General features: G+C 41.3%; 1 protein-coding gene across 1 annotated transcript in view; it reads right to left on the reverse strand.

The window, feature by feature from the left end:
* ptpn20 (protein tyrosine phosphatase non-receptor type 20) overlaps positions 1-16,093 on the reverse strand; it is a 419,828-nt gene extending 403,735 nt beyond the window's left edge. The window contains exon 1 of the mRNA XM_073025740.1: positions 15,783-16,093. The gene's annotated coding sequence lies outside the window, so the exon portion shown is untranslated. The remainder of the gene's footprint in view (positions 1-15,782) is intronic.
* Between the last annotated feature and the right edge of the window lie 2,731 nt (positions 16,094-18,824).

Raw genomic sequence — 18,824 nt, forward strand, 5'->3', positions numbered from 1 at the left:
AGGCCACAGTCCAGCAGTAAGGACATGGAATATGGAAGCAGGACTGCCCCCAATTCCTGCCACACCATTCAGTGTTCTTGATGGGTCTTCTGCCTAAGTGCAATGTTACTGTGCTAGTCCTTTAAACTTACTTTCATGTCCAAAAAAAAATTTGTTACTATCCAGGTCAGCAACTGAGACTCCACAGCCCTTGTGGGAAGGGAATTCCAAAGATTTACTACTCTGGATGAAGAGATTTCTTCTCATCTCTGCACTGAATGAATAATCCCTTATACTGAGACAGTGTGACCAGTAGTTCTCAACAGCCCAGTGAGGGGAAACATAATCTCTGCACCTTCCCCCTTAAGCCTCATGTACGTTTCAAATCAATTACCTCTCATTCTTCTAAACGCGTGAAATTAGGCCCTGTCAAGTTTGATATCAAATCACTATCCCACCCACATTCCTTCCTCATTATTCATTGATACATTGGAAACTTGTACTTTGACGTGACGCATTATTTTTTCCAGCTCAAATAAATATCACAACCAGAAGTTTAGAAGGCAGTTGATACGTTGTTTTGGCAAATAGACCAAAGCTATTTCCTTCCAGCACTTCTGCACACATATAAAACATGAAACCAGCTTAAAATATCTGCAAACTCTGACGTTAAACAACTGGTGACTGATAGGTTGCTTAAGCAATTGTAAACCACCATACAATAAACCAATTGAACCTGGCCAAAGTGTAGTAAACTAACTTTTGTCCTTCTGTAACATCACGCAAGCTTGCTAATATTCTCAGAATCAGAATCTGGTTTATTATCACTGACAAAAATGGTGCAAAATTTGTTATTTTATGGCTGCAATACAATGCAAAGACATAAAATGGCTGCAAGTTATAGGTTACATAAATAGTGCAACAGAGAAAGGAATAATGAGCTAGTGATCATAGAACATTGTAAAACATTGAGGGTGGGTCTTCACGCTCCTGTACCTCCTCTGTGGTGATAGTAATGTAAAGAGGACATGTCCCAGATGGTGAGGTTCCTTAATGACAGATGTGGCCTTCTCCAGGTGCCGCCTCTGGAAGATGTCCTCAACAATGAGGAGGCTTGTGCCCATGATGCGGCTGGCTGAGTCTGCAACCCTTTGCAACCTCTTGTGTCCCCGTTCATTGGAGCCTCTATACCATGCAGTGATACAACCTATCAGAAATCTCTTCACCATACAGCTGTAGAAACTTGTAATAGTCTTTGGAGACATACCAAATCTTCTCAAACTCCTAACAAAGCAGAGCCGCTGGTGTGCCTTCTTCATGATTACATCAACGTGTTGGGTCCAGGATTGAGTCACTGAGATGATTCCCAGGAACTTGAACAGTCCTTTCCACCACTGAACCTTCAATGAGGCCTGGTGTCTGTTCTCCCAACTTCCCTTTCCTGAAGTCCACAATCAATTCCATGGTCCTGCTGACACTGAGAGCTAGGTAGTTGTGCAACACTACTCAACCAGCTGATCCATCTTGCTCTTATGCAGTCCCTTGGTACATCTGAAAGTTTATCAATAATGATATCATCTGTGAATCTATAAATGGAATTTCAACTGTGCTTTGCAAATGTAGAGTAGAGCACAGCAGATTTGGTGCCCAAGTGTGGGGCACTTAGCTACACACAGGCTGATAAGGGACTGAACAGGATGTTTACAAGGATGTTGCCAGGACTTGAAAAACTGAGTTACAGAGAAAGGTTGAATAGGTTAGGACTTTATTCCCTGGAGTGTAGAATAATGAGGGGAGACTTGATAGAGGTATATAAAATTAGGATGGGTATAGATAGAGTGAATGCAAGCAGGCTTTTTCCACTGAGGCTAGGGGAGAAAAAAATCAGAGGACATGGGTTAAGGGTGAAGGGGGAAATGTTTAAAGGGAACATTGGGGGGGGGTGACTCTTCACACAGAGAGTGGTGGGAGTGTGGAATGAGCTGCCAGATGAAGTGGTAAATGCGGGCTCACTTTTAACATTTAAGAAAACCTTGGACAGGTACATGGATGAGAGGTGTATGAAGGGATATGGGCCGGGTGCAGGTCAGTGGGACTAGGCAGAAAAATGGTTCGGCACAGCCAAGAAGGGCCAAAAGGCCTGTTTCTGTGCTGTAATGTTCTATGGTTCTTCTATGGTTCTAAGAGTGGGCTGATATAATTTCGCTCCTGATGTTTTGTTGACAATGAAAATTAATTGATTGGCTTTATGAACTATGCTTCTTTTCATTTCAGAAACTGATGGAAACATTTGTCAAGGAAATGAGTCACTGCTGTAAATATGTGATGAGTCAGTCAGGGTCTGTGAAGTGAACAACCTTGCAATACTATAGATGAACAACATTCTTGGGTATGTTTCAGGATATCATCAAAGTTCGAAAGTTTAGAGTAAGTTTATTTTCAAAGTATGTACTGTATACCATTTACAACCTTGACATTCATCTTCTTGGAGGCACGTACAAGAAAACAAAGAAATACAATAGAATCACGAGAAATCCCACATAACAAAGACTGTCAAACATCCACCATGCAAAAGAGAACAAATCGTGCAAATGATTAAAAAAAAGTAAACAAATAATACCATAGAAAATTAGCTGCGGAGTCCCCGAAAGTGAGTCCAAAATTACAGGCTGCAGATTTCAGCAATTGTGGTTCATTTTGGTATGATGGCAGAATATAGTATTAATGGTAAGACTCTTCGCAGCGTGAAGGATCAGAGGGATCTTGGGGTCCGAGTCCATGGGACACTCAAAGCTGCTGCGCAGGTTGACTGTGTGGTTAAGAAGGCATGCTGTGCATTGGCCTTCATCAACCATGGGATTGAGTTCAAGAACCGAGAGGTAATGCTACAGCTATATAGGACCCTGGTCAGACTCTGCTTGGAGGACTGTGCTCAGTTCTGGTCACCACACTGGATGTGGCAATTATAGAAAGGGTGCAGAGGAGATTTACAAGGATGTTGCCTGGATTTGGGAGCATATCTTATGAGAATAGATTGAGTGAACTTGGCCTTTTCTCCTTGGAGCGACAAAGGATGAGAGGTGACCTGATAAAGGTGTGTAAGATGATGAGAGGCATTGACTGTGTGGATCGCCAGAGGCTTTTTCCCAGTGCTGAAATGGCTAACACGAGAATGCACAATTTTAAGGAGCTTGAAGTACGTACAGAGGAGATGTCTGGGGTAAGTTTTTATTCAGAGAGTGGTGAGTGCGTGGAATGGGCTGCCAGTGATAGTGGTGGAGGCAGATACAATAGGGTCTTTTAAGAGACTCTTGGATAGGTAGCTTAGAAAAGTAGTGGGCTATGGGTAACCCTAGGTAATTTCTAAAGTAAGTACATGTTTGACACAGTATTGTGGGCCAAAGGGCCTGTATTGTGCTGTAGGTTTTCTATGTTTCTAAGAGGAGAATATCTCATAGAATATCCAGAATTCCTTTCAGAGTCATGGATTCCTTTAGATATTTAGGTGTTATAATTACTAAAAAATATAAAGATCTTTATAAAGCTAATTTTGTTCCTTTAGTAGATTCTATGAAGTATTTATTTAGTAAATGGAATCCACTTACATTTTCACTTGTTGGTCGCATCCATGTAGTCAAAATGATGATTTTACCAAAATTTTTATATTTATTTCAGAATATCCCTGTTTTTTTGACTAAGAAGTTTTTTGATCCGATTGATTCTATTATTTTATCATTTGTTTGGAATAATAAAAGACCAAGAATTAGTAAATATCACTTACAAAAATTTAAAGAAGGATGGAGGTCTTGCCTTGCCTAATTTAAGAATGTGTTACTGGGCTGTCAATGTGCGATATATGTCCCTTTGATTACACTGGGTTGATAAGAACGATCGGCCAATTTGGGTAGACTTGGAGCTGAAAGCTGTGGAACAGTTTTATTTAACATTATTGGGAGCTGCCTTACCTGTACAATTAGCTAAAGTTGCTAATTTAAATTTATATCCTGTGATTAAGCATTCTTTACAAATTTGGAAAGCAAACACAAGGAAATCTGCAGATGCTGGAAATTCAAGCAACACACACAAAAAAATCAGGCAGCATCTATAGGAAGAAGCCCTGTCAATGTTTCGGACCGAGACCCTTCGCTGTAGGAAGAAGCACTGTCAAGGTTTTGGGCCAAGACCCTTCAAAGAAGCACTGTCGATGTGTCGGGCCGAGACCCTTCCAACGTCGACAGTGCTTCTTCCTATAGATGCTGCCTGGCCTGCTGCGTTCCACCAGCATTTTTTTTTTGTGCATTGTTTACAAATTTGGCTCCAGTTTCGTAATTTTTTTAACCTCAAAAAATTTAAACTTTTTAGTTTAATTTATCGAAATTACTTTTTTAAGCCTTCATTGAGTGATCCAATTTTTTTACTTTGGAAGAACAGAGGCATTAATTCTTTTCTGAATTTATTTGAAGATGATAGACTGATGCCTTTTGAGCAATTAGTTGATAAATATTCTCTTTCGTACTCACACTTTTTACAATACTTTCAAGTTAGACATTTCTTACAAAAATATTTAAATAATTTTCCTCACATATCGGATGCTGACCTGTTAGATATTATTACGAGTATGAAACCTTTGATGAAGGGTTCCATTGGAAGAATTTATAATTTACTATTACAATGGGATAAGCATCCTTTATTTAAGATTAAACAAGATTGGGAAAAGGAACTTAATTTGATTTTTGTGTTGGAGGACTGGATGCAGATTCTGAAGTTGGTTAACACTTCTTCGATCTGTCCTAGTCATTCACTGATTCAATTCAAAATTGTACACCATTACTATTTGACGAAGGACAGATTGTCTAAAATATTTCCTAATGTTGATAATTACTGTGATAGATGTAAAACTGAGACAGCTACATTGACACGTGTTTTGGTCCTGTTCTATATTGGAACAGTTCTGGAAGTCAGTTTTTTCTACAATTTCTAAAGCACTAAAAACTAATTTACAACCTAATAAATTAACTGTGCTTTTTGGAATAATTCCTCAAAATATCCGCAGTATCTCTTTGTCTGACCAACACGTGATTGCATTTGTCACATTGATAGCTAGGAGGGCCATTCTGTTGAAGTGGAAGGATGCGTCGGCTCCCACTTTGTCACAGTGGTTCTCTCAAGTGATGCTATGTCTTAGTTTGGAGAAAATTAGAAGTCAAACCTTTGAACCTATGTTTGACTTCGAGAAAAGATGGGGTTCATTTGCTTCCTATTATCATTTGAGTTAATTGATAGATTTCCTTCATGATCTAATTGTAAATTTTTGTATATTTTTATTGCTAGCAATGTAATGTTTATCTTTTTTTTAAGAAGCTTTTTGTATGACACATGGTTTCGGGGTTGAACAGCCAATGGGTTTTTTTTTCCACTTTCTTTTCCATTAGTAGGGTTTTTTCTTTTTTTTTCTTTTTGTCACAAAAAAGTTTTCAATCTTTTAATATGAATGTCTTTCTTTTTCTTTAAGGCATTGTAAGTGATGTTTACTTCGATGTACTCTTGTTAATTTTGGATTGATAATAAAAAGATTTGAAAAGAAAGAAAGAATAACCAGTAGTTTTGTGAGCTGCTCACAAAACATCGCCGTTATATCACCAGCGCCATCTTGGATCATTGGCAAGACAAAGTTCTTTACCCAATCAATCAACCTAAGTGTAGGTGCCAGAAATCTGAACTTATAAGGATTTTTATTCGGAATTGTTAACTCTGATTCCCTTTCCACATCCATCAAGTGTTTCCAGCATTTTTCTTATATAATGTATTTTTATTGAAGGTCCTTCACCCATCCTGCTCCATCTGCATTACACAGCTCTCTGAGAATAAAGCTTCACAGTGAGACCTGTGAGTCACTTCTCATATCATGGGAGTCACCTATGAGCAAAGGCAGGCATCAGTTATGAAATTCCTCTCCACTTCAATATGCCAGCACAACTCTGATAGATTGAAAAGGGTGTTTGAAGATCACAACCTTTGACTGACAACACTGGGCTAAGCCCCGAGAGCTTTAGAGAGACCAGGACCACCAGCAGCAGGCAATTGAAGATACCACCCAGTGCTGTCTCTGAAAAATGCTCCTTCCAAATTTACAGCAAGGATAAGCAAACCAACATCAGTCCCCTCTTCCATAGGGTGACATTACCAATCAGCACCATCTTCCACAGATTGACATTATCAATATTGAAGGATATATTACTCTTACTCAGATACACTGGCTCAGTTGTGTCATTTGAGTTTTTGATACCAGACTCTCAAAACTGGTCCAACTATTTCATGGGAGAAGGTGACCTAGCTGGACAGAGGAAAAGATTCAAAGCTTCATTGGTAAAGGCTAGAACATCTGCACTGAATTCCTGACCTTTGGCAGCAGAAGGCTGAGCTAACAGCAGGCAGTGATGAAATATCCAGTCCATGGATCAGGAGCATGCAGAGGGCTTGCATAAATGGTACAAGGGATCAGAATCACATTTATTATCACTGACATATGTTGTGAGATGTGTTGTTTTGTGGCAGCAGTACAGTGCAAGACATAAAAAAGTTACCATACAATAAGAAATAAATGTTTAAAAAATCAGAAAAAAGGAACAGTGGGGTAATATTCATGAGCTCATGGACCATTTGTAAATCTGGGAAAGAAGATGTTCCTAAAATGTTGAGTGCGACTCAATGACCTCATAACCTTAGAACCCAATGAAACAAGGAGAACTGGATTTCACAATTTACCCACCATGCACCTCCTGTCACATCTTTGGGAGGGTCTACAGTTCCCTCATTGGCCTCATTAGTCACCTCAGAACCCATAGAAACAGAGTGGAAACAGCTCTACCTCAATTCCAATGGACTGCCTGAGATAACAACTTAAAGGCCAATCTCATCACTCATCTTCTGCGCACTTTGTGTTTACCAATTTTAATCCAATTTTACAGTATTTGCAAGATCCTTTAAATATCTTGAACTCTTGCAAGTTCATTGCAAGTTCAGAACCAAATGGGTACCAGCCCTCCCTATAGATAAGGATTGAGTGCTTCAGATGTGCATACCATATCAGTATCATAAAGATAAGACGTCAAGAAATGCTCTCTCACAGAAATGGAATGAGCAAAGATCAACACAGCCAGGTTCATTTCTTTATTACCTGCTTGCTCAGATACCTAGCCCAAGGAAAGTAATGGTTAGGGAGAATAAAATCAAATGTTCTAATATATTTCTTACAGCTATACATTTCATAGGGTAAATGACAAGAGATTTGCATTTATGCAGCATGACCTCAGGACACAATGAAATATTTTTGAAGTGTAGTCACAGTTTGAACATAAAATGGTATATTCTGGTGAATGGTATTTATTATGAATATCCCCCCCGCGGTGTTTCTGATATAACTACATAAGCATAGCGTGACTATGACTTATGACGGATTAAAATGAATATAATTGACAGTGGCGTATCAAACATCTTAAGGAAAAGTCATATTAGAAAAAAATAATGCATGGGCAAATAATATAATGAAAGCATTTCCTGTGGCATGTATTTGGTCATATGTAGGACTTACTTAGAAGGTAACATTGAGGCTAGAAGGGGGCCACCTACACACTCATTGTGCACGCTGTCAGAGTGCATGAAGCATTTCTGTCACTCCAGCTCATCACTTTCTTTCTATTTGTTATTTAAAATAAACTTACTGATTACTAAAACATGATTTCTTTATAGAAGGTCCCAGCGTGTGGCATGAGCCAAACAGTGCATACAAGAGGCAGAGTACTGCATAAGGTCCACTGAATCAGAAGAATAGCAAGAGGCCATTCAGCCTCCTAAGCCTGCATTACCATTGGTGAGTGCCAGCACAATTCTTGTTGATGCCTTAGTTGGCTATCCTGTTGAATGCAAATCAGTCACTCTTAGTCTCGTATTGCCCCGGTTTCAATGGCTTTTAGAGAACCAAGTCCAAATGTTTTATTAATGAGAGTACTCATTGTCCATCCCTCATTGAGTTTGGGAAGGTTTGTCAGCTAACTTTTTGACTCATTGTCATCCATGGGATGAAGATTCTTTTGAGTGGTTCAAGAGACTTGGCCAGTCACAATGAAGAATGAAGTCCCCTTTGTGTAACATGGAAGGTAACTAAGAAAGGAGGTATACACGTGTGTTCATTATGATGCCCTTCCGAAATGGTAGTGGTCATAAGTTCAGTCAGTGCAATGGGACTAGTCTTTTCTACAGTGCATTTTGGTGATAGCACACACTGTACAGGCAGAAGCTGACCAAAAAGAACAAAAGTTTAACATTGAGGATGGGATGTCAACCAAAGAGACTGCTTTGTGCTGTTGGCACTTGAGCTACTTGAAATATAGAGGAACTGCAATCATCTAGAAAAATGGAACAGATTGCATTACACTCCCAAAGTGTGTAAATGGGTGGAAAGGCTTTGCTGAACTAGCAGGTTCATCATTCTCCACTGATACGGACAACAAGCTCTGTTGGGTGTGGTCTTTCATTGATTCTATTGTATTTCTTGTACTTACTGTGATTGCTCACAAGAAAATGAATTTCAAGGTTGTGTTCAATCACAAACAAGAGAAAATCTGCAAATGCTGGAAATCCTAACAACACGTTCTAAATGCTGGAGGAACTCAGCAGGCCAGGCAGCATCAATGGAAAAGAATTCAGTCAATGTGTCAGGCCAAGACTTTTCATTAGTCCAGTCCAGAAGGGTCTCAGACCGAAACATTGACAGTACTCTTTTCCATAGATGCAGCCTGGCCTCCTAACTGTTTGAAAGCGGTTTTAAATTCCTTTAAGATTTCGTCTCGGAGCTTTCCCAGCGCAACCATCGTCTCGTCCGACGCGGTCATGGCTTCTTTTCTCCCGGATTTAGAACTCTTGCTAGACATTGTAAGTTAGATATATTCACAGGCAAGTAAGAGATACCGAATAATTCCTAACTAAGGTTTAAAAAATGGAGACATTTAGTGCAAAGATAACGACAGTAACGGAACAAAAGTTCGGAGCAGCTAAACAATCACCATCTTACCGGAAGTCCCAGCCTGGCCTCCTGAGTTCCTCTAGAAGTTTGTGTCTGTTGCTCAGGGTTGTGTTTGTACTTTATTAATAAATTTACTTTGAACTTTTTGCCAAGGTACCTAGGTACCCTGATATGTTTCTGGTCTATAATTGATAGAAAGAAATTTGACAATATTAAAAAGCTATTTATGTCAGTGAGCAAACACGAGGAAATCTGCAGATGCTGGAAATTCAAATAACACACACAAAATGCTGATGGAACACAGCAGGCCAGGCAGCATCTATAAGGAGAAGCGCTGTCAACGTTTCGGGCCGAGACCCTTCGTCAGGACACGTCTCGGAAGGGTCTCGGCCCGAAACGTCGACAGTGCTTCTCCTTACAGATGCTGCCTGGACTGCTGTGTTCCACCAACATTTTGTGTGTTATGTCAGTGAGTGATGGTTAAACTCTTTTGATGGAGATAGGCAAAAATAGATAGTTAATAAACAAGGCAGTGAAATGTTTTCTAAAATGGATGGGAATGGGGAGTTGATGCTAAAATCATATCAGCATTGTTATATCAACAATCATATCAACAGTGGAGTGAGCTCAAACAAGTGGCCAATTCTTACGGGCATGCATGTGTTCATTATTTATATTTATCAGCCACAATCAGAACTTTTCCATGAATTTGTGTCAGTGTGAACTGCCTTATGTCCTTTTCTGAAGAATTCCAGGAGGAAAGCACAGGTGTAGATATTCGTGGGCTATTTTGGCCACAAAAATCTTCTTCTGTGTTCTGTATGACAACAGCCAATGCATTATTTCTAGGCACATTGATGTAAAGCATTGTCCAGTTACACCATAGCCTCTGATGGGTGTTGCAGTGTACAGGAATGCAAGAGGCTACCCAGTGCAGTGAACTCAATCAGTTCCACCATGGGTAAACCTTTCCACACCATCTTGTTATTTCATGCTACTTATTTATATCTGTATTTTCACAATTTGGTGTCCATTGGTCATGATTAGTTACTGTTCTATAGATCTGTTAAGTATGCCCGCAGAAAAAGAATCTCGGGGTTGTATGTGGTGATATGTATGTACTCTGATAATAAATCTTACTTTGAACTTTGAGGACATCTACAAGAGACAATGTCTCAGGAAGGTGCCATCATCATTCGGGTCTTCCATCATTCAACTCATGTCTTCTTCTCAACGGTGCCGTCAAGCAGGAGGTACAGAGGACTGAAGATCCACACCTCAAGGTTCAACAACTCCTCTTACCCTACTGCCGTCAAAACTGAACTGACAGACCTTGAAACTTCCTCAGACCTTTTTCGCTTTCTCTCTCAGCATGTTTATTTTGCTGTTTATTTTACTTGTGCAAGTCAAGTATAATTTATGTTAAGTGTACGTTAACCTATGATTGTCCACATCTCATAGTGCACTGTGCTGCTGCTACCTAAGCTATTTTTCACAGCATTTATACCCTGTGTATCTATGCTCATAACAATAACTTGAACTTGAATCATACAGAAGAGAAATGGACCTTAGATAAGCATGTTGTTCCTGATGCCCATTAATATTAATGCCATTTACCTGTGTTAGGCCTAACGCCACTCTATACCTTTATAATGCAAGTATAATTTTGGCAAAGATAATACCAATGCAGGTCAAAAATTCGTAATTAGACTCTTTTAATGGAGATGGTCAGACAAAAGTAATGGTTTCTTATTAAGCCAGGTGTGCGGAGAAGAAGCTGCTTCAGTTTTATCAAGGGTCCTTCAGGCTGTCTGCCCTGGGGTACCATGGAAATCACTCTCACTGCACCTTCAAAATTGCACTCTTCAGTCCATTAACATGAGTCTTGGAGATCAGTGATCTTGATGGAATTTCAATGGAGCATGATATGGGTAAGTTTGGTGTTGACACCCCTGTCAGTTACCTTTTATCATTTAGTGATGATCACAGGGAGACATGCAGGACACTGGCTGGATGTGATTCATCCTGCATTTTATGTTGTCATAGCCGGGGGTGGCAATGAGGATGAGCCCCCACTACCTATTAAATGCTCCTAATGGCAAGCAACTCAAGGCCTCTGACAACAAAGTCCAGCTCCCGGCCTTCAAGTGTGGCTTAGCTACTAAACCCAGCGGGACTGCTTCTACCGACAAGAGAAGGGGCAAAGGTAGGTTACTGGTGCCTTAAAACCAGTCACTTCGGGAAGATGGGGCTTGACCGCAATAGCTGGCAACACACCTAGAAGGAAAACTCTAATCTCAAACCTCCATTGCCCTGCAGCTATACCCACTCATCGGGAAGGTGTCAGGAGTAAACCTCGAGGCAAAATTCAGAGGTGGAAACCCTAAGGTAGTCCTACATTGAGTTCAATACTGACTGGCAACTCCTGCGATGCCTCTGCCGCCAGACTGTATCGATCTCTGCCGTTCCTTTGGATTCATCAGCTATGTGGAGAGGGGCAGCCTGCTGCATAGGCAACAACTTGCTCTCCATAATGTACCGCCCTGGCTTACATAGACAGCTAAGACACAACATTCAAGGGAGGGCCTACTGCTGCATTTTATGTTCAGGACATATCTGGGCAAATTCCATTCAATTACCGGTAGATAGATTCCAAGGTTTGTAGTAACACTGAGAAGGTTTGGACAGAGGTACTGCGAGTTTTGGAGCAAGCCTTCAGCATTACCACTATCATATTTGAATGAAAACCCATCAGGCTGAAACATTAACTGTTTTTCTCTCCTCATAATTGAATGCTTGATGCTGGGCATGGGATAAAGGGCCTCTTTCCAAGTTGTATGACTCCGAGATGCTACAGGATCTTTGAGTAGAATTGATTTATTTCACAGTTGTTGCACCTTTTCATTACAATTTAATATACTGCCTTCATGTTGTTGTGATCCAATGTATCTGCTATATCCAACACTCTCAGATGCTTAGTAATATCACATAGGCAGAAAAAAATTGAGGCAAAAACTGGCTGCTGTGAATATGGGACCTCAGAAGGAGGCTTGGATAAATTACACTCATTTTTTTTTCCAGGTGAAAATCTTTGAAATTTCTTCAGCATTTTAAATGTCTATACCATTCAGAACTGGTTATGACAGTGCTTTGATCTGATCCATTGATTGTGGGGTTGCTTAATTCTGTTTAGTTTTGCAAACTTTTGAATGAATAGAAAAGTGATTTCTAATTTCCATTTCGAACATCAAGTGCCCTTGATTTTGTTTTCCATAACAGGAGACAGTAATTTCCGCACTACTACTTCATCAAATCTTGTTAAATCAGATTACTCTCCCTCACTATTTAATATCAAAATGTACCTTTTACAGAGAGCAAAGGTGGATGTTCAAATATTACCTTAAAAATAAAGAGCTTCCTTGGCCAGATTCTTAAAAAACTGTTTAGCTGACAATAGGCCAGGGATTAAATGGCCAATGGATGTGAGGCTTTTTCACATGCAGTCTAATATACAGGTGTACCCCCCCCCCTTTATAAAGGTAGGGCGTTCCTATGAAACCTTTCTTAAGCCAAAGTGGCGTAAAACGAAGAACCATTAATTTATATGGGAAAAATTTTCGTAAAAGCGAAAACAGGTTACTAATGTAGGTCTTTTGTAAAAGCGAAGTGGCGTAAAGCGAACATTCATAAAGCGGGGGGCACCCGTATTGTCTTCAGTAATTCAACGGGAGTGAGTCTGCCTCGACAGGCCCTGTAGCCTGGGCTCTATTAGCTCTAAATTACAGTGGAGTGCAGGAGTTAAGGATTTCACAGCTCTTCCACAACTATTTCAACCAGGACATCAGGGACACAAGAGATTCTGCAAATACTGGTAATCCAGAATAACACACACAAAATGCTGGAGGAACTCAGCAGGTCAGGGAGCATCTATGGAGAGGAATAAAGTGAAGTAGAGACCTGAAGAAGGTCACTTGGGCAAGATTTTGTGAGGGTAGCTAACTTTGTGGAATCATACTCCAACACTTTAGTACTTTTGCTGGGAAGAACCAATCTAGCATGTGTGGAGTTTGTATACAAAGAGCTGTAAACCAAGAAAAATTCTGCAAATGCTTTAATGAGTTATATATCATTTCATCTCTCAGTAAACCTTTTCAAAGAACAAAATCACTTTGCACTTGATTGCCTGGAACATAGTTGGAATATTAGTTGTGCTTACTGAACAAAGCAATGGTGCATTTAACATAGGCATCTATAGTTGGAGAGGCATCACTTGTGGAAAGTGAACCAGATATAACACCCACACCTTAACTGGCTGCATCATTGCCTGGTATGGAAACAGCAATGCCCAGGAACAGAAAAGTCTACATAAAGTGATGGTACAGCCTAGTCCATCACAGTTAAAGCCCTCTCCACCATTGTGAACATCTACAAGAAAGCAGCATCCTTCATCGAGGCCGCCCCACCACACCATCCAGGCCATGCATGCTCTCTTCTCACTACTGCCATCAAGTAGGAGGTGTAGGAGCCTTAGATCCCACAGCACCAGGTTCAAGAACAGTTATTACACTACAAAAGATGTTCCCATCCTTTTTTATGCCATGGCACCTTACCATTAACCAAGGGGTCCATGGACCCGAGATTGGGAACCCCTGCCCTACATCCATCATGCTCCTAAACAGCATGAATAACTTCACTCACCTCAACTCTGAACTGATTCCACAACCTGTGGATTCACTTTCAAAGACTAGACAACTCATGTTCTTAATGTTACTCACTTATTTTTATTTGCACAATTTGTTTGCTTTTACACATTAGCCATTTGTCACTGTTTATGTATAGTTTCTCATAAATCCAGTTGTATTTCTTTATTTTCCTGCAAGAACATGACTCTGAAGGTAGTATATGGTGGCAAATGTATTTTAATAATAAATTTTAGCTTGACTTTGAATTTGACCTTTGAACTGAATCACATATCTGTTTCTCTTTCTACTGATGCTGCCTCTTTCTGTTTTAATTTCAGATTACAGTCACTGATGGTAAGAGGCGCTCCCCAGTTTACAAACACCCGTACATAGAAACAAGTGGTTGGGAAACTGGCGGGATGGATTTGCCGGCCGTTGTGAGACTGCAGTCACTGCTGCCATGTTGGAACTTGGCTCGTGACCACAATCCCGACCTACAAACTGTCTGGGGTTACAAACAGTTTACAAATCCAGAAGCCTATCATAACCCGGGTACTGTGGTCCCTAATTATGCACAGAAGCATAAGAAGCTGCAGGGAGTTGTGGACTCGGACCAAAACATCTCTGGTATCTCTGGTACATCCCTCCGTACCATCACATCGGAGGCACTGCCTCAAGAAGGCAACATCCATCATTGTAGACCTCCTCCATCCAGACTATGGCAGCTTTTTGGAGCTCCCATTGAAAAGGAGGGTCAGCAGTCTGAAGTCCCACATCAGCAGCAGGTTCAAGGACAGTTACTTCCTTGAAACCATTTGTGTCTTGAACCAACGCTCACCACCTCTTCAGTATAGCAAAATTATGACCACCTTGCACTTCAATGGACTTGTGATCATTCTTGTATAATTTTGTATAATCTTTGTTAAATTTATATTTTTTCTCATTAATGTTGTTTACTTATGCTGCTGCAAGTAAGTTCTTCATTTCATATGATAATAAATTTGACTTTTGATTTTTTTTATAACCTTTTACAGTCACTGACCAGCCTGTTATGTTTTGCCTTCAACTCCAACAGGTGGATTGTCTATTTATTTTCCAGTGCTAAGGGGAACCAAATGAAACAAGCCTATTTTGGCTTGAAAAGAGCCCACTCTTTTTCAGCACCAATACTCTTTTATGTACAGTTAACAAGTCCCTCCCAGTCCAGGCCCAGCTACTCACACCTAGTTCCTAGAGTTTTAGAAACTGCACTGAGTAATTTCAAAATTGTAAAGTAACAGAAATCTCACACTGATGCGTGCATCAAAACTAGCAACAAAAGCCGCTTTCTAGGGTGGCTAATCCTGTTCAAGCATCACTCCAGTTTCAGAGTTCCACACTGCTGCCTTTGTGCGACTCCAGTCACCCCGACGTGATGCCGGAGACACAAGAGAGTGCCGGTGCTGCAATACGAAAAGACAAGTAATCTGCTGAAGGAACTCAGCGGGTCGAGCAGCAGCGATGGGGAGAAAAGAAAGATCGACGTCTCGGGTTGAAATACTGCATCAGGGCTCAACCATTCACTGTCCCTATTCTGCCTTTAAGATTGGACGTATATGCGAATGCGATTGATGCAGCGAATTGGAGAGCACACACACACACACACACACACACACACACACACACACACACACACACACACACACACACACACACACACACACACACACACACACACACACACACACACACACACACACACACACACACACACACCAATTCCCATATACAAAGTCGACTTTCCTAACTTCAGCTGCCAAAGCTCGCACACACACAATGCACTATTTGACATTTTTCCTCTACTGTCTGGTTGCTAGTTAGGGAGTATGCTGTGAATTTCCTCACTTGCTGAATAAAAGTTAGTTGGTAGTTGAAAATGTTGCGGGCATTGTCAGACTCTGCCAGCCCTCACTCGCCCAGAACCGCTAGCCTCCCGAGATCTAAACGCTAGTTACCGCTACCAAATCCATCAAATTCTGCAGCAGAAAGACGGCGAGGAAAGGACAGGATGCTGCCCAGAATTACCACTGCTGGGGTAAGGAAGAAGGAGAAAGTCTTACCTGCGTTGCTAGCGCCCTCAGTGTAAACTCGGTACTCCAACGTGGTCAGCAAGGCGCTGGTCACGGCTGACCGATCCTGCTGCCCAGTGCTGCCCGGCAGGTGAAATTCCAGCGCTGGCGTTTCATCCTGAGCTCCCGGTGGTGTCCAATCTGCGGACAAATCTCCGCCGGGCGAATGGACTGACGATCAGAGTTAACCGTGTGACTTTATCGCGATCCCATTAGGAGAACTTGGAGCCATTCCATCGATTCGGCGTCCCTGAGCGATCCAGGCTGGTCTGGGCTGCTACGGCTCTGATCCAAGGGGAGGGAGGGAGGGGCCAGAAACCTAGGAGATGTAACGCTAAATTGTGTTGAAGTGCCAATGACTGAGAAACTGGGAGGAGCTTGTCAGCCAACCTGGCAAAGGTCGAAGGGAGTTTGTCAAACTTCCCAAGACTTTCGTTTCCAGAGCGGACGACGTGAGGAGCGAGTGAGAATGTAAAATTATTGCTGAACTTGAGTCTTACTGTCCTTTGGCGAAATCTGATCCGAGAGAATGCAACTTACTACTACAGAGGAGACAATTCGGTCCATCAAATCCATGAGCCGAGCATCCCCACCCCCCGCTTTTCCTTCGTTCCCTGTCGCCCTGCAACAGCCTTTGTCTCATATCAACAGACAATCTGCTGGAGGAACTCAGCGGGTCGAGCAGCACCTATTGGGGACAGGAACTGTCGATGTTTCGGTTTAAATCCTTGCATCAAGACTGAGGAGAGGTAACACGCATAGAGAAGAGTGGGAGATGTAAGACTAAAAGGGGCCAGAGGTGGTTGGTGGGCGGGAGAGGAGTGAAGGATGTCGGGTAGATGGAGGTCGGGGTGGAAATGGGAGCAAAAATATAGGTGGGTGATCTGAGGAAGCAGGCAAAAAAAAAAGGCAGATGGAGGGAAGTGTGGAAAGGTTGGAGACAGTTGCTGCAGGGAGATGAGCAGGAACATAAAGGCTGCCATTGCTGGAATCTGACCGTGGTGATAATGGGGACTGTTAGGAGAGAGGATCAGAGGCAGATGGAACCAGAACACGATGGGGAGTGGATTATAAATAAGTGAAACTTGTGGGTGGATGAAAATGCAGATCTGGAGGGGGGTGGGAAAGGGGTGAAAATTAAGTGATGAGAAGGAGAGAGAGGGGAGGGTGAGGACAGAACTGGAGCTAAGAATTATCTGAAGTTGGAAAATTCAATGTTCATACCATTGGGTCATAAACTACCCAAGGAACATGCAGACTCCACATGAACAGCACAGGAGTTCAGGACTAAACACTGGTCTTGACTGCTGAGAAGCGGCAGCTCTTCTAGCTGCACAATTGTGTCATTCTTTTCCTTGCCCTAAGTGCATATCACTGAGATCAGTTTTAGTTCCAGGGCTAAATGAGTCTTTTGAGAAAACAGGACATTCTGTGAACAGATCTGTTTCTTCATCTCTCTGGCTCACACGCTCACTTGGGAAATCAGTGTCCTACCAAGAGAGACAATGTCCTTCTGACTTCTACTGCCACCCTTACTACCAGCTACCTGAGCAAAGCTATCGTGCCTCAACCACAAAACATAATTTGGAAGACCTTGAGACCAAAGGGGGAAATGGTTGCAGTTTCAGTAAAAAAAATCTACCTGTGCAAATAACATTTGAGATTTCCGAGAGTAAGCAAACATAATTGAGCTGCTGACAGAGCATTAAGCAAGATGTCTTCCACCAGCTATGAGGAGATGAAGTTAGTTTTAGTTCTGATAACGATAACTATTTAATGTTTACTGTAACAAACTAATGGCAAACAATCTTCCTTACTTTACAGTACGTTTTGCCACCTTGAGTGGGAGAGGGAGTGATGTTAGGGATGTATGGGGCAATCAAATGTGAATCAGAGCCTGCTGTTCAACCTGAACTGGACAGGAAGTGAAAATCAAAAGAACTCTGTTTCTCTTCTCATATGGAAAGCCTGACTCACTGAATATATCCAGCATTTTTTTTTTCAAAATTAAAGTAAAAGATATTATCAAATCAAGTATATGTTTTAACCATATACATACTACCTTCAGATTCACTTTCTTGCAGGCATTTATAGGGAAATAAAGAAATACAATAGAATTTATGAAAACTATACGGAGACAAAGACTGATCAACAACCATTAAGCTTAAGAAGACAAGTTGTGCAAATACAGGAATAATACTGAGAACATGAGTTGTAAAAAGTCCTTGAAAATGAGCCTACAGGTTGAGTTGTGTTGAGTATTGGTGAGTGACGTTATCCATGCTAGTTCAGTATTCTGATGGTTGTAGTGTAATATCTGTTCCTGAACCTGGTGGTGTGGGATCTAAGGCTTCTGTACCTTGTGTTTCTATCTGTGCTGGTCAGGACCTATACGTGAGAGTCAGATATAAGCTGTGGATGCGGGAAAGCTAAGATGAAAAAAACAGAAAACAATGGAAGCAAATTAGGTTGCAGTTGTAAAAGGTATTGGTGAGACCACAATCGGAGTACTGCATACAGTTTTTAATCCTGGAAAATGGGAGATTAAGAGGTGACCTTATAGAGGTATATAAAATCATGAGGGGTAGATAGGGTGAAAGCACATAATCTTTTTCACAGGGAAGGAGAATTAAAAGCTAGGGAGCATCGGGTTAAGGTGGGAAATGAAAGATTATACAGGGACCTGAAGGTCAACTTCTTCTCCTTGTGATGTATATATGGAATGAGACACCAGAGGAAATAATTGGAGCGGGTAACAACAAAATTTATAAGACGTTTGGATAGGTACTTGGATAAGAGAGGCTTAGAGGGAAATGGTCAAATGCAGGCAAATGTGACCAGCTTCATAGGCACCATGGTCAGCATGGACAAGTTGGGCTGAAGGGCCTGTTTTAATGCTGAATGACTGTATGACTAGTCAGTAGGTTAGGCAGCATCTGTGGAAAAAGGAACAGAATTTGTCAGGCATGCATCAGGATGAGCTGTACCAGGCCATATGCTAGCAAGAGCAAGTCTTTTCCCTGCTTTTCTTCG

Source organism: Hemitrygon akajei, chromosome 21, assembly GCF_048418815.1.
Source record: "Hemitrygon akajei chromosome 21, sHemAka1.3, whole genome shotgun sequence".
Lineage (NCBI taxonomy): Eukaryota > Metazoa > Chordata > Chondrichthyes > Myliobatiformes > Dasyatidae > Hemitrygon > Hemitrygon akajei.